Source organism: Oncorhynchus keta, unplaced genomic scaffold (genome assembly GCF_023373465.1).
Source record: "Oncorhynchus keta strain PuntledgeMale-10-30-2019 unplaced genomic scaffold, Oket_V2 Un_contig_473_pilon_pilon, whole genome shotgun sequence".
Lineage (NCBI taxonomy): Eukaryota > Metazoa > Chordata > Actinopteri > Salmoniformes > Salmonidae > Oncorhynchus > Oncorhynchus keta.
In genome coordinates, this window is record NW_026287935.1 from 579,586 (window position 1) to 599,536 (window position 19,951).

Consider the following 19,951-nt stretch of genomic DNA (forward strand, 5'->3'; position numbering starts at 1 on the left):
GGGCTTAAGCTGCATCCCTGTCATCCCACGACCCTGTGTGAAGAAATGTGTGTTTTTTTTGCCAATTTTAACCACACACTTGTTGTGTGTGTACATGGATTTTATAATGTCGTATGTTTTACCCCAACACTACTTTCCATCAATTTGTATAGCAGACCCTCATGCCAAATTGAGTCGAAGGCTTTTTTTGAAATCAACAAAGCATGAGAAGACTTTGCCTTTGTTTTGGTTTGTTTGGTTGTCAATTAGGGTGTGCAGGGTGAATACATGGTCTGTTGTACGGTAATTTGGTAAAAAGCCAATTTGACATTTGCTCAGTACATTGTTTTCATTGAGGAAATGTACGAGTCTGCTGTTAATGATAATGCAGAAGATTTTCCCAAGCTTACTGTTGATGCATATACCACGGTAGTTATTGGGGTCAAATTTGTCTCCACTTTTGTGGATTGGGGCGATCAGTCCTTGGTTCCAAATATTGGGGAAGATGCCAGAGCTAAGGTTGATGTTAAAGAGTTTTAGTATAGCCAATTGGAATTTGTTGTCTGTATATTTGATCATTTTATTGAGGATACCATCAACACCACAGGCCTTTTTGGGTTGGAGGGTTTTTATTTTGTCCTGTAACTCATTCAAGGTAATTGGAGAATCCAGTGGGTTCTGGTAGTCTTTAATAGTTGATTCTAAGATCTGTATTTGATCATGTATATGTTTTTGCTCTTTATTATTTGTTGTAGAGCCAAAACTATTGGAGAAGTGGTTTACCCATACATCTCAATTTTGGATGTCTGGATGTCTGGATGTCTCTCTCCATCTCTCTGTCTCTCTCCATCTCTCTGTCTCTCTCTCCATCTCTGTGTCTCTCCCCCATCTATCTGTGTCTCTCTCTATCTCTCTCTCTTCTAAAAAGATAACAAGTCATCCAATGGTCAATTGTTTTATATATTTTTTTATTTCACCTTTATTTAACCAGGTAGGCTAGTTGAGAACAAGTTCTCATTTGCAACTGCGACCTGGCCAAGATAAAGCATAGCAGTGTGAACAGACAACACAGAGTTACACATGGAGTAAACAATTAACAAGTCAATAACACAGTAGAAAAAAATGGAGTCTATATACATTGTGTGCAAAAGGCATGAGGAGGTAGGCTAATAATTACAATTTTGCAGATTAACACTGGAGTGATAAATGATCAGATGGTCATGTACAGGTAGAGATATTGGTGTGCAAAAGAGCAGAAAAGTAAATAAATAAAAACAGTATGGGGATGAGGTAGGTAAAAATGGGTGGGCTATTTACCGATAGACTATGGACAGCTGCAGCGATCGGTTAGCTGCTCAGATAGCAGATGTTTGAAGTTGGTGAGGAGATAAAAGTCTCCAACTTCAGTGATTTTTGCAATTCGTTCCAGTCACAGGCATCAGAGAACTGGAACGAAAGGCGGCCAAATGAGGTGTTGGCTTTAGGGATGAGCAGTGAGATACACCTGCTGGAGCGCGTGCTACGGGTGGGTGTTGCCATCGTGACCAGTGAACTGAGATAAGGCGGAGCTTTACCTAGCATGGACTTGTAGATGACCTGGAGCCAGTGGGTCTGGCGACGAATATGTAGCGAGGGCCAGCCGACTAGAGCATACAGGTTGCAGTGGTGGGTGGTATAAGGTGCTTTAGTGACAAAACGGATGGCACTGTGATAAACTGCATCCAGTTTGCCGAGTAGAGTGTTGGAAGCTATTTTGTAGATGACATCGCCGAAGTCGAGGATCGGTAGGATGTTGCTCTGTCTGTATGCTACGTCTTGCTTGTCCTATGTTGCTCTGTCTGTATGCTATGTCTTGCTTGTCCTATGTTGCTATGTTGCTATGTCTATGGTGCTATTGTCTATATTGTAATTGTTTTTAATAACCTGCCCAGGGACTGCGGTTGAAAATTAGCCGGCTGGCTAAAACCGGCACTTTTACTGAAACGTTGATTAATGTGCACTGTCCCTGTAAAATAAAAAATAAACTAAACTAAACTAAACTAGTCAGTTTTACTAGGGTAAGTTTGAGTGTAGGAGGCTTTGTTGCAGAATAGAAAGCCGACTCTAGATTTTATTTTGGATTGGAGATGTTTGATATGAGTCTGGAAGGAGAGTTTACAGTCTAGCCAGACACCTAGGTACTTATAGATGTCCACATATTCAAGGTCGGAACCATCCAGGGTGGTGATGCTAGTCGGGCGTGCGGGTGCAGGCAGCGAACGGTTGAAAAGCATGCATTTGGTTTTACTAGCGTTTAAGAGCAGTTGGAGGCTACGGAAGGAGTGTTGTATGGCATTGAAGCTCGTTTGGAGGTTAGATAGCAAAGTGTCCAAGGACAGGCCGGAAGTATACAGAATGGTGTCGTCTGCGTGGTGGTGGATCAGGGAATCGCCCGCAGCAAGAGCAACATCATTGATATATACAGAGAAAAGAGTCGGCCCGAGAATTGAACCCTGTGGCACCCCCATAGAGACTGCCGGAGGACCGGACAGCATGCCCTCCGATTTGACACACTGAACTCTTGTCTGCAAAGTAGTTGGTGAACCAGGCAAGGCAATCATCAGAAAACCGAGGCTACTGAGTCTGCCGATAAGAATATGGTGATTGACAGAGTCGAAAGCCTTGGCAAGATCGATGAAGATGGCTGCACAGTACTGTCTTTTATTGATGGCGGTTATGATATCGTTTAGTACCTTGAGCGTGGCTGAGGTGCACCCGTGACCGGCTCTGAAACCAGATTGCACAGCGGAGAAGGTACGGTGGGATTTGAGATGGTCAGTGACCTGTTTGTTGACTTGGCTTTTGAAGACCTTAGATAGGCAGGGTAGGATGGATATAGGTCTGTAACAGTTTGGGTCCAGGGTGTCTCCCCCTTGAAGAGGGGGATGACTGCGGCAGCTTTCCAATCCTTGGGGATCTCAGACGATATGAAAGAGAGGTTGAACAGGCTGGTAATAGGGGTTGCAACAATGGCGGCAGATAGTTTCAGAAATAGAGGGTCCAGATTGTCAAGCCCAGCTGATTTGTACGGGTCCAGGTTTTGCAGCTCTTTCAGAACATCTGCTATCTGGATTTGGGTCAAGGAGAACCTGGAGAGGCTTGGGCGAGTAGCTGCGGGGGGGCGGAGCTGTTGGCCGAGGTTGGAGTAGCCAGGCGGAAGGCATGGCCAGCCGTTGAGAAATGTAATGTCGTAGTCTAGGATGGGTCATAAAATAACATGGGAATGACATGGATCATCATTAGACATTTGGTTCCTGTGGACAGACAAGGACACAGAGAGAGAGAAAGGAGAGAGAAAAAGTTAGAGACAGTTAACATGTAGGCTCATTCGGGCGGCAGGTAGTCTCATGGTTAGAGCTTTGGGCCAGTAACCGCAAAGTTGCTAGATTGAATCACCAAGCTGACAAGGTAAAAAAACGTTGTTCTGCCCCAAACAACCCACTGTTAACCCACTGTTCCTAGGCTGTCATTGAAAATAAGAATTTGTTTTTAACTGACTTGCCTAGTTACATAATGGTTAAATAAAATTATACAGTTGGGGTGGAGGGGGGAAGAATTTTGTGCACAAATTTGTTTTATGTTTACGTCCCTGTTAGTGAGCATTTCTCCTTTGCCAAGATCATCCATCCACCTGACCGGTACGGCATATCAAGAAGCTGATTAAACAGCATGATCATTACACAGGTGCTGGGGACAACATGTGCTGGGGACAACATCTAACATGTGGAGTTTTGTCACACAACCCAATGCCACGGATGTCTCAAGTTGAGCGTACAACTGGCACTTTGACTGCAGGAATGTCCACCAGAGCTGTTGCCAGAGAATTTAATGTTCATTTCTCTGCCATAAGCCGCCTCCAAATTCCTTTTTGAGAATTTGGCAATACGTCCAACCGGCCTCACAACCGCATACCACGTGTAAACACACCAGCTCAGGACCTCTACATCTGGCTTCTTCACTTGCGGAAACTTCTTAGACCAGCCACTCGGACAGCTGATGAAACTGTGGGTTTGCACAACCGAGGAATTTCTGCACAAACTGTCAAAAACCGGCTCAGAGAAGCTCATCTGCATGCTCATTTTCCTAACCAGAATATTAACCTGACTGCAGTTTGGCATCTTAACCGACTTCAGTGGGCTTGGTTGGCTGGAGTCTTTGACAATTTTAGGGCCTTTCTCTGACACTGCCTGGTATAGAGGTCCTGGATGGCAGGAAGCTTGGCCCCAGTGATGTACTGGGCCGTACGCACTACCCTCTGTAGAGCCTTGCGGTCGGAGACCGAGCAGTTGCCATACCAGGCAGTGATGCAACCCGTCAGGATGCTCTCGATGGTGCAGCTGTAAAACCTTTTGAGGATCTGATGACCCATGCCAAATCTTTTCAGTCTCCTGAGGGGGAATAGATTTTGTCATGCCCTCTTCACGACTGCCTTGGTGTTCTTGGACCATGTTAGTTTGTTGTTGATGTGGACGCCAAGGAACTTGAAGCTCTCAACCTGCTCCACTACAGCACCTTCTGGCACGTTCGTCGTAACGAGGAGACCAAGGCGCAGCATGATTGGAATACAAATATTCATATTCATGAAATCACAAGTGCAATATTGCAAAACACAGCTTAGCCTTTTGTTAAAACGAAGAACACTAAAAACTAACAAAACAACAAAACGAATGTGAAGCTATAAACAACTAGTGCTGACATGCAACTACAGATAGACAATAACCCACAAAACCAAAATGGAAAATGGCAACCTAAATAGGATCCCCAATCAGAGACAACGATAAACAGCTGTCTCTGATTGGGAACCAATTCAGGCTACATTAGACCTACATTTACCTAGACGATACCAAAACCCCATACATATACAAAAAACCATAGACAATACAAAAACACACATACCACCCTCGTCACACCCAAGGTCAGGGCGTGAGGTCAGGGCGTGACAGTACCCCCTCCCCCCAAAGTGTGGACCTAAACCTATGGGTGGGCATCTAACATCGGTGGCAGCTCTGGTTCTGGACGCAGTTCCCCTTCTTTACACTGAGTCCGATCTTTTAGCACTGACCCGTGGATCATCGTCGGAGGCTCTGGACTGCGGATCCTCGCCGTAGGCCCCGGGTTGGAGACCCTCGCTGCGTGGATCATTGCCGGATGTTCTGGACTGGGGACCTTCGCTGGAGACCCCGGACTGGGGACCGTCGCTGGATACCCCGGACTGGAGACTGTCCTGGAGACCCCAGACTGGGGACCGTCGCTGGAGACCCCGGACTGGAGACTGTCGGTGGAGACCCCGGACTGGGGACCGTAGCTGGAGACCCCGGACTGGGGACCGTCGCTGGAAACCCCGGACTGGAGACTGTCGCTGCAGACCCCGGACTGGAGACTGTCGCTGGAGACCCCGGACTGGAGACTGAGGGCGAGTGCGGGGGAGACCTCAGGGCGAGTGCGGGGAGGAGGAACAGGATACACTGGACCGTGGAGACGCATTGGAGATCCAGAACATAGAGCTGGCTCAATACGTCCTGGATGCGCATTCTAGCCCGGCAAATGCGAGGAGCTGGAATAGAGCGCACCGGGCTAGAATAGCGCACTGCAGACACCGTGCGCATCTCTGCATAACACGGTGCCTGACCAGTTACACGCATGAGGAGTTGTCTCAGGTCTCCTACCTCGAATAGAGCGCACCAGCCAATCTCCTCGTGTGCCCAAACTTTTTCTTGGGGCTGCCTCTCGGGCTTCCGTGCTAGTCGTGTACCCTCATATCGTCGCCGTTCCACTATTCTCCGGTATTTCTCCTCCTTAGAACGGCGATACTCCCCAGGCTGCGTTCAGGGTCCTGCTCCATCTAGTATTTCCTCCCATGTCCAGGATTCTTTTCTGTCCAAAATCTCTTCCCATGTCCATAACGTCTGCTCCTCCTTTACACGCTGCTTGGTCCTGTTAAGGTGGTTTATTCTGTCACGTTCGTCATATTGATGAGACGCAGCGTGATAAGCATACATGCTTCTTTTAATGAAGGAAAAAACACTAAGCAAACTAACAAAGAAACAAAATGAATGTGAAGATATATAACAACGAGTGCTGACATGCAACTACACATAAACAGTAGTTTTGTGGGTTATTGTCTATCATTGTCTCTGATTGGGGATCCTATTTAGGTTGCCATTTTTCCATTTTGGTTTTGTGGGTTATTGTCTATGTGTAGTTGCATGTCAGCACTCGTTGTTATATAGCTTCACGTTCGTTTTGTTTCTTTCAATGTGGATAGGGGGTGTTCCCTCTGCTGTTTCCTGAAGTCCACAATCATCTCCTTTGTTTTGTTGACGTTGAGTGAGAGGCTGTTTTCCTGACACCACTCTCCCAGTGCCCTCACCTCCTTTCTGTAGGCTGTCTTGTCGTTGTTGGTGATCAGGCCCACTACTGTTGTGTCGTCTGCAAACTTGATGATTGAGTTGGAGGCGTGCATGGCCACACAGTCGTGGGTGAACAGGGAGTACAGGAGAGGGCTGAACACACACGCTTGTGGGGCCCCAGTGTTGAGGGTCAGCGAAGTCGAGATGTTGTTTCCTACCTTCACCACCTGGGGTGGCCCGTCAGGAAGTCCAGGATCCAGTTGCACAGGGCGGGGTTGAGACCCAGGGCCTCCAGCTTGATGACGAGCTTGGAGGGTACTATGGTGTTGAATGCTGAGTTGTAGTCAATGAACAGCATTCTTACATAGGTATTCTTTTTGTCCAGATGGGATAGGGCAGTGCAATGGCGATTGCGTCATCTGTAGACCTGTTGTGGCAGTAAGCAAACTGAAGTGGGAATAGGGTGGCTGGTAAAGTGGCGGTGATATGATCCTTGATTAGCCTCTCAAAGTACTTCATGATGACAGAAGAGTTCTACGGGCGGTAGTCATTTAGTTCAGTTATCTTTGCCTTCTTGGGTACAGGAACAATGGTAGCCATCTTGAAGCATATGGGGACAAGATACTGGGATAGGAGAGATTAAATATGTCTGTTAACATACCAGACAGCTGGTCTGCGCATGGTCTGAGGATGCGGCTAGGGATGCCGTCCGGGCCAGCAGCCTTGCGAGGGTTAACACCTTTAAATGTTTTACTCACATCAGCTACTGAGAAGGAGATGGGGAGGGGCCGCAGACTTTGTTAGCGATCCGCGACGATGGCACTGTGTTATCAAAGCAGGGCAAAGAAGGTGTTTAGTTTGTCTGGAAGCGTGACGTCGGTATCCGTGATGTGCCTGTTTTTGTTTTTATAGTCCGTGATTTCCTGTAGACCCTGCCACATACGTCTCGTGTCTGAGCCTTTGAATTGCGACTCCACCTTGTCCCTGTACTGGTATTTTGCTTGTTTGATTGCCTTGCTTGTTTGATTACCTTGGAGGGAATAACTACACTGTTTATATTCAGCCGTATCTCCAGACCTCTTTCCATGGTTAAATGCGATGGTTCACACTTTCAGTTTTGCGCGAATGCCGCCATCCATCCACAGTTTCTGGTTAGGGTTTTAAGTCACAGTGGGTACAACATCTCTAATGCAATTTATAAACTCACGGTGTCAGCGTATAGATCAATGTCGTTTCTGAGACTGACCGAACATATTCCAGTCTGCTTGATCAAAACAATCTTGGACTGTGGCATCCGATTGGTCAGCGTTCATTGGTTCTTGTCACTGGTACATCCTGTTTGAGTTTCTGCCTGTAGGACGGTAGGAGCAAGATTGCGTCGTGGTCAAATTTGCCGAAGAGAGGGCGGGGGAGTGCTTTGTATGCATCACTTAAGTTAGAGTAGTAACGGTCGAGAGTATTAGCCCTATGTGTCGTGCAATCAATATGCTGATAGAATTTAGGTAACATTGATCGCAAATTTTCTTTGTTAAAATCCCCAGCTACAATAAATGCAGACCCCGGGTATATATTTTCCAGTTTACGTAGAGTCCAGTAAAGTTCCTTGAGGGCCGTCTTGGTGTTCGCTTGATGGGGGATGTACTCAGCTGTGACTATAACTGACGAGAATTCTCTTGGTAGGTAGAATGGCCGGCGTTTCATTGTAAGGAATTCTAGTTCGGGAGTAGAAGGACTTGAGTTCCTGTATGTTATGATTACACCACGAGTCTTTAATCATGAAGCATACACCCCCACCTTTCCTCTTCCCAGAGAGGTGTTTATCTCTGTCGGCACAATGCACGGAGAAGCACGGTGGCTGAACCGATTCCGACAACATATCACGAGAGAGCCATGTTTCCATGAAACGGAGAATGTTACAATCTCGGAAGTCTCTCTGGAAGGCAACCCTTGTCTCGAATTTCGTCTACCTTGTTGTCAAGAGACTGGACATTGGCGAGTAGTATACTTGGGAGTGGTGAGCAATGTGCCCGTTCACGAAGGCTGACCAGAAGACCCCTCCGCCTGCCCCTTCTGCGTCGCCGTTGTTTTCAGTCAGCTGCTGGGATTAGATCCATTGTCCTGGGTGGTGGTCCGAACAGAGGATCCGCTTCGGGAAAGTTGTATTCCTTGTCGTAATGTTGGTAAGTTGACGTTGCTCTTATCCAATAGTTCCTCCCGGCTGTATGTAATAAGACTTCAGATTTCCTGGGGTAACAGTGTAAGAAATAGTACATAAAAAAAAACAAAATACTGCATAGTTTCCTAGGAACTCGATAGAACGCTGATAGAAATGAGGTAAAACTGATTCAAGTTTCCTTGCATTAAAGTCCCCGGCCACTAGGAGCGCCACCTCTGAATGAGCATTTTCCTCTTTGTTTATGACCGTTTACAGCTCACTGAGTGTGGTTTACTTTATATTGTGCACCAGCTGTTTTTTACAAATATACATAGGCCACCGCCCGTGTCTTACCAGAGGCTGCTGTTCTCTCCTGCCGATAGAGTGTATAACCCGCCAGCCGCCAGCTTTTAATGTCCCATTGGTAGGCTATATGTGCTTTCAGTTTGTCCCATTTGTTTCCAGTGATTGAACGTTGGCTAACAGTACATATGGCAAAGGCAGATTAGCCACTCGTCGCCTGATCCTCCCCCCGATCTCTTTCCGCGAAACCTCAGTTTCTTTCTCCAGCGAATGACGTGGATGAGGCCCTGTTTGGGTGTTTGGAGTAAATCCTTCTCGTCCGACTCATTAAAGAACAATTATTTGTCCAATTCGAGGTGAGTAATCGCTGTTCTGATGTCCAGAAGCTCCTTTCGGTCATAAGAGACGGTAGCAGAAACATTATGTACAAAATGAGTTACAAACAAACAAAATAGTATGTTTGGTTATTTATAGGCAGCAGAGAGGTCAGATGATAGGCGGGGGAGAGGTCAGGTGATAGGCAGTGGAGAGGACAGGTGATAGACAGGGGAGAGGTCAGGTGATAGACAGTGGAGAGGTCAGGTGATAGACAGGGGAGAGGTCAGATGATAGACAGGGGAGAGGTCAGATGATAGGCGGGGGAGAGGTCAGGTGATAGGCAGTGGAGAGGACAGGTGATAGACAGGGGAGAGGTCAGGTGATAGACAGTGGAGAGGTCAGGTGATAGACAGGGGAGAGGTCAGATGATAGACAGGGGAGAGGTCAGATGATAGGCGGGGGAGAGGTCAGGTGATAGGCAGTGGAGAGGACAGGTGATAGACAGGGGAGAGGTCAGGTGATAGACAGTGGAGAGGTCAGGTGATAGACAGGGGAGAGGTCAGGTGATAGACAGGGGAGAGGTCAGGTGATAGGAAGTGGAGAGGTCAGGTGATAGACGGTGGAGAGGTCAGATGATAGACAGGGAGAGGTCAGGTGATAGGAAGTGGAGAGGTCAGGTGATAGGAAGTGGAGAGGTCAGCTGATAGGCAGTGGAGAGGTCAGGTGATAGACAGTGGAGAGGTCAGGTGATAGACGGTGGAGAGGTCAGGTGATAGGAAGTGGAGAGGTCAGGTGATAGACAGTGGAGAGGTCAGGTGATAGACGGTGGAGAGGTCAGGTGATAGGAAGTGGAGAGGTCAGGTGATAGACAGGGGAGAGGTCAGGTGATAGACAGGGGAGAGGTCAGGTGATAGACAGGGGAGAGGTCAGGTGATAGGCAGTGGAGAGGTCAGGTGATAGACAGTGGAGAGGTCAGGTGATAGACAGTGGAGAGGTCAGGTGATAGACAGTGGAGAGGTCAGGTGATAGACGGGGGAGAGGTCAGGTGACAGACAGTGGAGAGGTCAGGTGATAGACGGGGGAGAGGTCCGGTGATAGACAGCAGATAGCACTGTTTTCAAGTGAGTACAAAATCCTAATCGAGTCTGTAAACTGCATGAAAATGTCATTTGAATAGTGATGCTAAAGCCCTGAATGTTGGGCATCTATTCAACAATGTTGAATGTTTCATTCCATTTGGATCAGTACTCTGGACATTTTATAAGGTTTAGAAAGACACAGAAGCAGGCCAGTCTGGCTGTATTTTATCTTCTGATATTGAGATGTGCTGCCTGTTGCGGATCATCATGCTCTCACGTCCTCCTATAATAATGTGGCCACACAGTCGGAAGTTTACATTTAAACTCAGTTTTTCACAATTCCTGACATTTAATCCTAGTAAAAATTCCCTGTTTTAGGTCAGTTACGATCACCACTTCATTTTAAGAATGAATGTTTTAATCTGATTATGCTACCTGGGCATGTTTGTCCACTCCACTCTGATATATTTCCAGCATCCGAACTGTGCGCAGGCCATTTGAGGAATGGAAAGAGAAAAGTTTAATGACATTCAGAGATTGTCAAGTACAGCCTTCGATACTGGGTACAGGGTAGGAAGGAATGTATTTTGTCTTTATCAAGATTATAATAATAATATATGCCATTTAGCTGACGCTATTATCCAAAGCGACTTACAGTCATGTGTGCATACATTCTACGTATGGGTGGTCCCGGGAAATGAACCCACTACCCTGGCGTTACAAGCGCCATGCTCTACCAACTGAGCTACAGAAGGACCAAGTGGTGTTGAAAACTCTGATGTTGATGCTTCCGGAGTTGGTCATCAATATACAGTGTTGCTTATTGTATGTGTGTGGTGCATTGGCACAGAAACCTGTTTGTCGAAAATTAGTTGCATATATTTAATATAATTACAAACATAGAATCAACATTTTTAAAATCGGTTGTCTCCCTAGCTGATCATTGTCCACAGCCCCCTCTGATTGTAGTGTAATAACATGGACCCCAAGTGGGAAAAAAACATTTTTAAATATACTTAAGTCATACTTCATTCATATATTTTAATATATTTAACTATGTTTGTGATAAATATACTTCATGATGACAGAAGTGAGTTCTATGGGGCGGTAGTCATTTCGTTCAGTTATCTTTGCTTTCTTGGGTACAGGAACAATGGTGGCCATCTTAAAGCATGTGGGGACAGCAGACTGGGATAGGAGAGATTGAATATGTTCCTAAACACACCAGTCAGCTGGTCTACGCATGCTAGGGATGCTGGTACATTATATTATCAATCAAAACTTCGGCTGCAATTAAGTTAAATATACTTTTTTGAGACATGGAAAAAGTATACTTTCAGGAAGCATGTTCTCAGCTGTGCTTATTCCCTTATGTGGAATAAACAATCATTATCATTGTCAACTTTTTCTGCACTCTTCTGAACAGGAATTCAGAAAGGAATTCAGACAGTACTTCAGAACTCTATGCTTCAACTTAAAAACAACTCCATGTGTAATTTGAATGAATATAGTAAATTATAAAGAAAGCATTTGAAATTGAAATATACGTGCTGTCACTATTACTCTAGCATGCAGATATTCCCTGTTTCTGCAGTGTCCTCCCGTCATATTCCCTGTTTCTGCAGTGTCCTCCCGTCATATTCCCTGTTTCTGCAGTGTCCTCCCGTCATATTCCCTGTTTCTGCAGTGTCCTCCCGTCATATTCCCTGTTTCTGCAGTGTCCTCCCGTCATATTCCCTGTTTCTGCGGTGTCCTCCCGTCATATTCCCTGTTTCTGCAGTGTCCTCCCGTCATATTCCCTGTTTCTGCGGTGTCCTCCCGTCATACTCTTTTCTCTGTATATATCAATGATGTTGCTCTTGCTGCGGGCGATTCCCTGATCCACCTCTACGCAGACGACACCATTCTATATACTTTCGGCCCGTCATTGGACACTGTGCTATCAAACCTCCAAACGAGCTTCAATGCCATACAGCACTCCTTCCGTGGCCTCCAACTGCTCTTAAACGCGAGTAAAACCAAATGCATGCTTTTCAACCGATCGCTGCCTGCACCCGCATGCCCGACTAGCATCACCACCCTGGATGGTTCCAACCTTGAATATGTGGACATCTATAAGTACCTAGGTGTCTGGCTAGACTGCAAACTCTCCTTCCAGACTCACATCAAACATCTCCAATCAAAAATCAAATCCAGAGTCGGCTTTCTATTCCGCAACAAAGCCTCCTTCACTCACGCTGCCAAGCTTACCCTAGTAAAACTGACTATCCTACCGATCCTCGACTTCGGCGATGTCATCTACAAAATGGCTTCCAACACTCTACTCAGCAAACTGGATGCAGTCTATCACAGTGCCATCCGTTTTGTCACTAAAGCACCTTATACCACCCACCACTGCGACTTGTATGCTCTAGTCGGCTGGCCCTCACTACATATTCGTCGCCAGACCCACTGGCTCCAGGTCATTTACAAGTCCATGCTAGGTAAAGCTCCGCCTTATCTCAGTTCACTGGTCACGATGGCAACACCCATCCGTAGCACGCGCTCCAGCAGGTGTATCTCACTGATCATCCCTAAAGCCAACACCTCATTTGGCCGCCTTTCGTTCCAGTACTCTGCTGCCTGTGACTGGAACGAATTGCAAAATCGCTGAAGTTGGAGACTTTTATCTCCCTCACCAACTTCAAACATCAGCTATCCGAGCAGCTAACCGATCGCTGCAGCTGTACATAGTCTATAGGTAAATAGCTCACCCTTTTTCACCTACCTCATTCCCATACTGTTTTTATACTGTTTTTATTTATTTACTTTTCTGCTCTTTTGCACACCAATATCTCTACCTGTACATGCCCATCTGATCATTTATCACTCCAGTGTTAATCTGCAAAATTGTATTATTCGCCTACCTCCTCATGCCTTTTGCACACATTGTATATAGACTGCCCATTTTTTTCTACTGTGTTATTGACTTGCTAATTGTTTACTCCATGTGTAACTCTGTGTTGTCTGTTCACACTGCTATGCTTTATCTTGGCCAGGTCGCAGTTGCAAATGAGAACTTGTTCTCAACTAGCCTACCTGGTTAAATAAAGGTGAAATAAAATAAATAAATATTCCCTGTTTCTGCAGTGTCCTCCCGTCATATTCCCTGTTTCTGCAGTGTCCTCCCGTCATATTCCCTGTTTCTGCAGTGTCCTTTCTGCGGCGTCCTCCCGTCATATTCCCTGTTTCTGCGGTGTCCTCCCGTCATATTCCCTGTTTCTGCAGTGTCCTCCCGTCATATTCCCTGTTTCTGCGGTGTCCTCCCGTCATATTCCCTGTTTCTGCGGTGTCCTCCCGTCATATTCCCTGTTTCTGCGGTGTCCTCCCGTCATATTCCCTGTTTCTTCCGGTGTCCTCCCGTCATATTCCCTGTTTCTGCGGTGTCCTCCCGTCATATTCCCTGTTTCTGCGGTGTCCTCCCGTCATATTCCCTGTTTCTGCGGTGTCCTCCCGTCATATTCCCTGTTTCTGCGGTGTCCTCCCGTCACATTCCCTGTTTCTGCGGTGTCCTCCCGTCATATTCCCTGTTTCTGCGGTGTCCTCCCGTCATATTCCCTGTTTCTGCGGTGTCCTCCCGTCATATTCCCTGTTTCTGCGGTGTCCTCCCGTCATATTCCCTGTTTCTGCGGTGTCCTCCCGTCATATTCCCTGTTTCTGCGGTGTCCTCCCGTCATATTCCCTGTTTCTTCGGTGTCCTCCCGTCATATTCCCTGTTTCTGCGGCGTCCTCCCGTCATATTCCCTGTTTCTGCGGCGTCCTCCCGTCATATTCCCTGTTTCTGCGGTGTCGTCCCGTCATATTCCCTGTTTCTGCGGTGTCCTCCCGTCATATTCCCTGTTTCTGCGGTGTCCTCCCCGTCATATTCCCTGTTTCTGCGGTGTCCTCCCGTCATATTCCCTGTTTCTGCGGGCGTCCTCCCGTCATATTCCCTGTTTCTGCAGTGTCCTCCCGTCATATTCCCTGTTTCTGCAGTGTCCTCCCGTCATATTCCCTGTTTCTGCAGTGTCCTCCCGTCATATTCCCTGTTTCTGCGGTGTCCTCCGTCATATTCCCTGTTTCTGCGGTGTCCTCCCGTCATATTCCCTGTTTCTGCAGTGTCCTCCCGTCATATTCCCTGTTTCTGCAGTGTCCTCCCGTCATATTCCCTGTTTCTGCAGTGTCCTCCCGTCATATTCCCTGTTTCTGCGGTGTCCTCCCGTCATATTCCCTGTTTCTGCGGTGTCCTCCCGTCATATTCCCTGTTTCTGCGGTGTCCTCCCGTCATATTCCCTGTTACTGCGGTGTCCTCCCGTCATATTCCCTGTTTCTGCGGTGTCCTCCCGTCATATTCCCTGTTTCTGCGGTGTCCTCCCGTCATATTCCCTGTTACTGCGGTGTCCTCCCGTCATATTCCCTGTTTCTGCGGTGTCCTCCCGTCATATTCCCTGTTTCTGCGGTGTCCTCCGTCATATTCCCTGTTTCTGCAGTGTCCTCCCGTCATATTCCCTGTTTCTGCAGTGTCCTCCCGTCATATTCCCTGTTTCTGCAGTGTCCTCCCGTCATATCCCCTGTTTCTGCGGTGTCCTCCCGTCATATTCCCTGTTTCTGCGGTGTCCTCCCGTCATATTCCCTGTTTCTGCGGTGTCCTCCCGTCATATTCCCTGTTTCTGCGGTGTCCTCCCGTCATATTCCCTGTTTCTGCGGTGTCCTCCCGTCATATTCCCTGTTTCTGCAGTGTCCTCCGTCACATTCCCTGTTTCTGCAGTGTCCTCCCGTCATATTCCCTGTTTCTGCAGTGTCCTCCCGTCATATTCCCTGTTTCTGCGGTGTCCTCCCGTCATATTCCCTGTTTCTGCGGTGTCCTCCCGTCATATTCCCTGTTTCTGCGGTGTCCTCCGTCATATTCCCTGTTTCTGCGGTGTCCTCCCGTCATATTCCCTGTTTCTGCGGTGTCCTCCCGTCACATTCCCTGTTTCTGCAGTGTCCTCCCGTCATATTCCCTGTTTCTGCAGTGTCCTCCCGTCATATTCCCTGTTTCTGCGGTGTCCTCCCGTCATATTCCCTGTTTCTGCGGTGTCCTCCCGTCATATTCCCTGTTTCTGCGGTGTCCTCCCGTCATATTCCCTGTTTCTGCGGTGTCCTCCCGTCATATTCCCTGTTTCTGCGGTGTCCTCCCGTCATATTCCCTGTTTCTGCGGTGTCCTCCCGTCATATTCCCTGTTTCTGCGGTGTCCTCCCGTCATATTCCCTGTTTCTGCGGTGTCCTCCCGTCATATTCCCTGTTTCTGCAGTGTCCTCCCGTCACATTCCCTGTTTCTGCAGTGTCCTCCCGTCATATTCCCTGTTTCTGCAGTGTCCTCCCGTCATATTCCCTGTTTCTGCAGTGTCCTCCCGTCATATTCCCTGTTTCTGCAGTGTCCTCCCGTCACATTCCCTGTTTCTGCAGTGTCCTCCGTCATATTCCCTGTTTCTGCAGTGTCCTCCCGTCATATTCCCTGTTTCTGCAGTGTCCTCCCGTCATATTCCCTGTTTCTGCAGTGTCCTCCCGTCATATTCCCTGTTTCTGCGGTGTCCTCCCGTCATATTCCCTGTTTCTGCAGTGTCCTCCCGTCATATTCCCTGTTTCTGCGGTGTCCTCCCGTCATATTCCCTGTTTCTGCAGTGTCCTCCCGTCATATTCCCTGTTTCTGCGGTGTCCTCCCGTCATATTCCCTGTTTCTGCAGTGTCCTCCCGTCATATTCCCTGTTTCTGCGGTGTCCTCCCGTCATATTCCCTGTTTCTGCAGTGTCCTCCCGTCATATCCCCTGCAATGTGAAAAGGAATAGTGATGTTTCAGAGAGAACTGTTGTTTATCAGAGAGAGAGGAAAGCAGATTGCTCTGCCCACTCAGTCACACACACACACACACACACACACACACACACACACACACACACACACACACACACACACACACACACACACACACACACACACACACACACACACACACACACACACACACACACACACACACACACACACACACACACACACACAGACAGACAGACAGACACAGACTGCCTCCTGCCCACAAAGTCACACATCAGCCGGCCAGGCAGATGGAGGTTTACACGCGTTGGGACAACGTGGTACACGGTGTGTGCGTGTCACTTCAAGCTTAATAACTTACATTTTGAGCTATTGTTCTTTTTGTCTGGAATGGCATAACATTATGGAGCAGAGAGGTATTCCTCATAGCCTTGACGACACACCACAGGATGCTGCTAAAGGGAGGACGGCTCACACCATGTGTTTGATGTATTTGATACCATTCCACTATTCTGCTCCATCTATTACCACGAGAACATCCTCCCCAAGAGAGGGAGAGGGAGAGGGGAGAGGGAGGAGGGAGGGAGGGAGGAGGGAGAGATGGAGAGGGAGGGAGAGATGGAGAGAGGGGAGGAGGGAGGGAGGGAGGAGGGAGGAGGGAGGAGGGAGGGGAGGGAGGGAGGGAGGAGGGAGGGAGGGAGGAGGGAGAGATGGAGAGGGAGTGAGGAAGGAGGGAGAGATGGAGAGGGGAGGGAGGAAGGAGAGATAGAGAGGGAGAGTGCAAGAGAGGGCGAGAGAGGGATAGAGGGTGTGTGAGAGAGAGGAAGGAGGTAGAGAGGGAGAGGGAGGAGGTAGAGAGGGAGAGGGCGAGAAAGGGAGAGGGAGAGTGAGAGGAGAATGTGTTATGGAGGTAGAGCAGGCTGGAACAGGACAGGTACTGAGTCATTGTAGAGTTATATGAGGGTAGATACTGTAGAATGAGGTAGAGGTAGAGTTATATAGAAGTAGATACTGTAGAATGAGTTAGAGGTAGATACTGTAGAATGAGTTAGAGGTAGAGTTACATAGAGGTAGATACTGTAGAATTAGGTAGAGTTATATAGATGTAGATACTGTAGAATGAGTTGGAGGTAGAGTTATATAGAGGTAGATACTGTAGAATGAGGTAGAGTTATATAGAGGTAGATACTGCAGAATGAGGTAGAGAGAGTTTTATAGAGGTACCTACTGTAGAATGAGGTAGAGATAGAGTTATATAGAAGTTGATACTGTAGAATGAGTTAGAGGCAGATGCTGTAGAATGAGGTAGAGGTAGAGTTATATAGAAGTAGATACTGTAGAATGAGGTAGAGTTATATAGAGGCAGATACTGTAGAATGAGGTAGAGTTATATAGAAGTAGATACTGTAGAATGAGATAGAGAAATATAGAGGTAGATACTGTAGAATGAGGTAGAGTTATGTAGAGGTACCTACTGTAGAATGAGGTAGAGGTAGATACTGTAGAATGAGGTAGAGGTAGATACTGTAGAATGAGGTAGAGATATAGTTATATAAAAGTAGATACTGTAAAATGAGGTAGAGGTAGATACTGTAGAATGAGGTAGAGATATAGTTATATAAAGATAGATACTGTAGAATGAGGTAGAGGTAGATACTGTAGAATGAGGTAGAGGTAGATACTGTAGAATGAGGTAGAGATATAGTTATATAAAGGTAGATACTGTAGAATGAGGTAGAGATATAGTTATATAAAGGTAGATACTGTAGAATGAGGTAGAGGTAGATACTGTAGAATGAGGTAGAGGTAGATACTGTAGAATGAGTTGGCTACAGTTAAAGGTAAGACGAGGTTGGCTGAAATGGATGGGAGGGGGATGTAGCTACACAGTTAAAAGTAAGCCGAGGTTGGCTGAGATGGCTGGGGGGATGTAGCTACACAGTTAAAGGTAAGCCGAGGTTGGCTGAGATGGCTGGGGGGGATGTAGCTACACAGTTAAAGGTAAACATACCTCAGAGCCTGTCACTTTACTCTACTCTGCACTTCCTCATTTTGTCAGGGTTGTTGTTGACATTTTCACTTTTGCAATCTTTCTCTGTCTTTTAAAATCTCGTCTGCCTTTCATACTCTACCTGTCTATCTATGTTTCACGCTACTAGACTGTTTCTCCTCTCCTGATTCTCAGCATATTGTCAACTTCTGCTCTGAAACTCTTTGTCTAACAGTGCTATCATACTATCCCCCCACCCTTCCGCTCTCTCTTTTTCTGCTTCTCTCTCTCGCTCTCACACTGCCTACTCTCTCTCTCTCTCTCTCTCTCTCTCTCTCTCTCTCTCTCTCCTTGTTCTCTAATTTGCATGAGTGCTGCTGGCTACAGGCTGTGTGTTTCCTCATCTCAGTAGCAGTTCCTCAGTTAGACCTGATCAAACAGACTACAGAGAGGAGCACAACAGAACCAGTTTGTCTCTAATAACTGATCTAACAAACTACAGAGATGTGCATAACAGAACAGCACAGAACAGATCAGCTCCTCTGAAAAGCACCATCACTGGAGAGAGAGTTAGCTCTGGAGGAAGATCTGTTGATACAGAACCCTGGACTGATACCTTCACCTAGCTCTGGAGGAAGATCTGTTGATACAGAACCCTGGACTGATACCTTCACCTAGCTCTGGAGGAAGATCTGTTGATACAGAACCCTGGTGACTGATACCTTCACCTAGCTCTGGAGGAAGACTGTTGATACAGAACCCTGGACTGATACCTTCACCTAGCTCTGGAGGAAGACTGTTGATACAGAACCCTGGTGACTGATACCTTCACCTAGCTCTGGAGGAAGACTGTTGATACAGAACCCTGGTGACTGATATCTTCACCTAGCTCTGGAGGAAGACTGTTGATACAGAACCCTGGTCTGATACCTTCACCTAGCTCTGGAGGAAGATCTATTGATACAGAACCCTGGTGACTGATACCTTCACCTAGCTCTGGAGGAAGACTGTTGATACAGAACCCTGGTGACTGATATCTTCACCTAGCTCTGGAGGAAGACTGTTGATACAGAACCCTGGTCTGATACCTTCACCTAGCTCTGGAGGAAGATCTATTGATACAGAACCCTGGTGACTGATACCTTCACCTAGCTCTGGAGGAAGACTGTTGATCCAGAACCCTGGTGACTGATACTTTCACCTAGCTCTGGAGGAAGATCTGTTGATACAGAACCCTGGTGACTGATACCTTCACCTAGCTTTGGAGGAAGATCTGTTGATACAGAACCCTGGTGACTGATACCTTCACCTAGCTTTGGAGGAAGATCTGTTGATACAGAACCCTGGACTGATACCTTCACCTAGCTCTGGAGGAAGATCTGTTGATACAGAACCATGGTGACTGATACCTTCACCTAGCTCTGGAGGAAGATCTGTTGATACAGAACCCTGGACTGATACCTTCACCTAGCTCTGGAGGAAGATCTGTTGATACAGAACCCTGGTGACTGATACCTTCACCTAGCTCTGGAGGAAGATCTGTTGATACAGAACCCTGACTCTGTTCTGCTGAGCGTCTACAGGACCTGGACTGTGAACAGAGGCAGAAAACAGAGACACTAACAGCAACAAGAACAGAGGGATAACTATAATAGAACTGCAGCCCAGAGAACCTCAGTGGACAGGTTAGTGATCTTATATGGCTACATGACCTCTGTCCAGGGTTACTCATGTGGTCTGTGATGTTTAGCATGATTGTGATCGTATTTCTCTGAGAACCTAGTATTTACGATGTCATCTGAACAGTTTCAACAGTCTTAAACTTCAGCACTGTAATGTCTGATTGACTGGACAGTAATATCAAGAAAACACAACTGATTCGACTTCACCCAGTCAGTAACATAT

The 19,951-nt window shown here is 47.1% G+C and overlaps 1 long non-coding RNA gene across 1 annotated transcript; it reads right to left on the reverse strand.

Annotated features, from left to right (window-relative positions):
- Nucleotides 1-18,469: 18,469 nt before the first annotated feature.
- LOC127924917 (uncharacterized) lies at nucleotides 18,470-19,720 on the reverse strand. Its single transcript, XR_008119237.1, has 3 exons — nucleotides 19,456-19,720; nucleotides 19,242-19,295; nucleotides 18,470-18,872 (listed from the first exon to the last, which is right to left on the reverse strand). It is a non-coding gene; the product is annotated as an uncharacterized LOC127924917 (long non-coding RNA).
- Nucleotides 19,721-19,951: the final 231 nt, after the last annotated feature.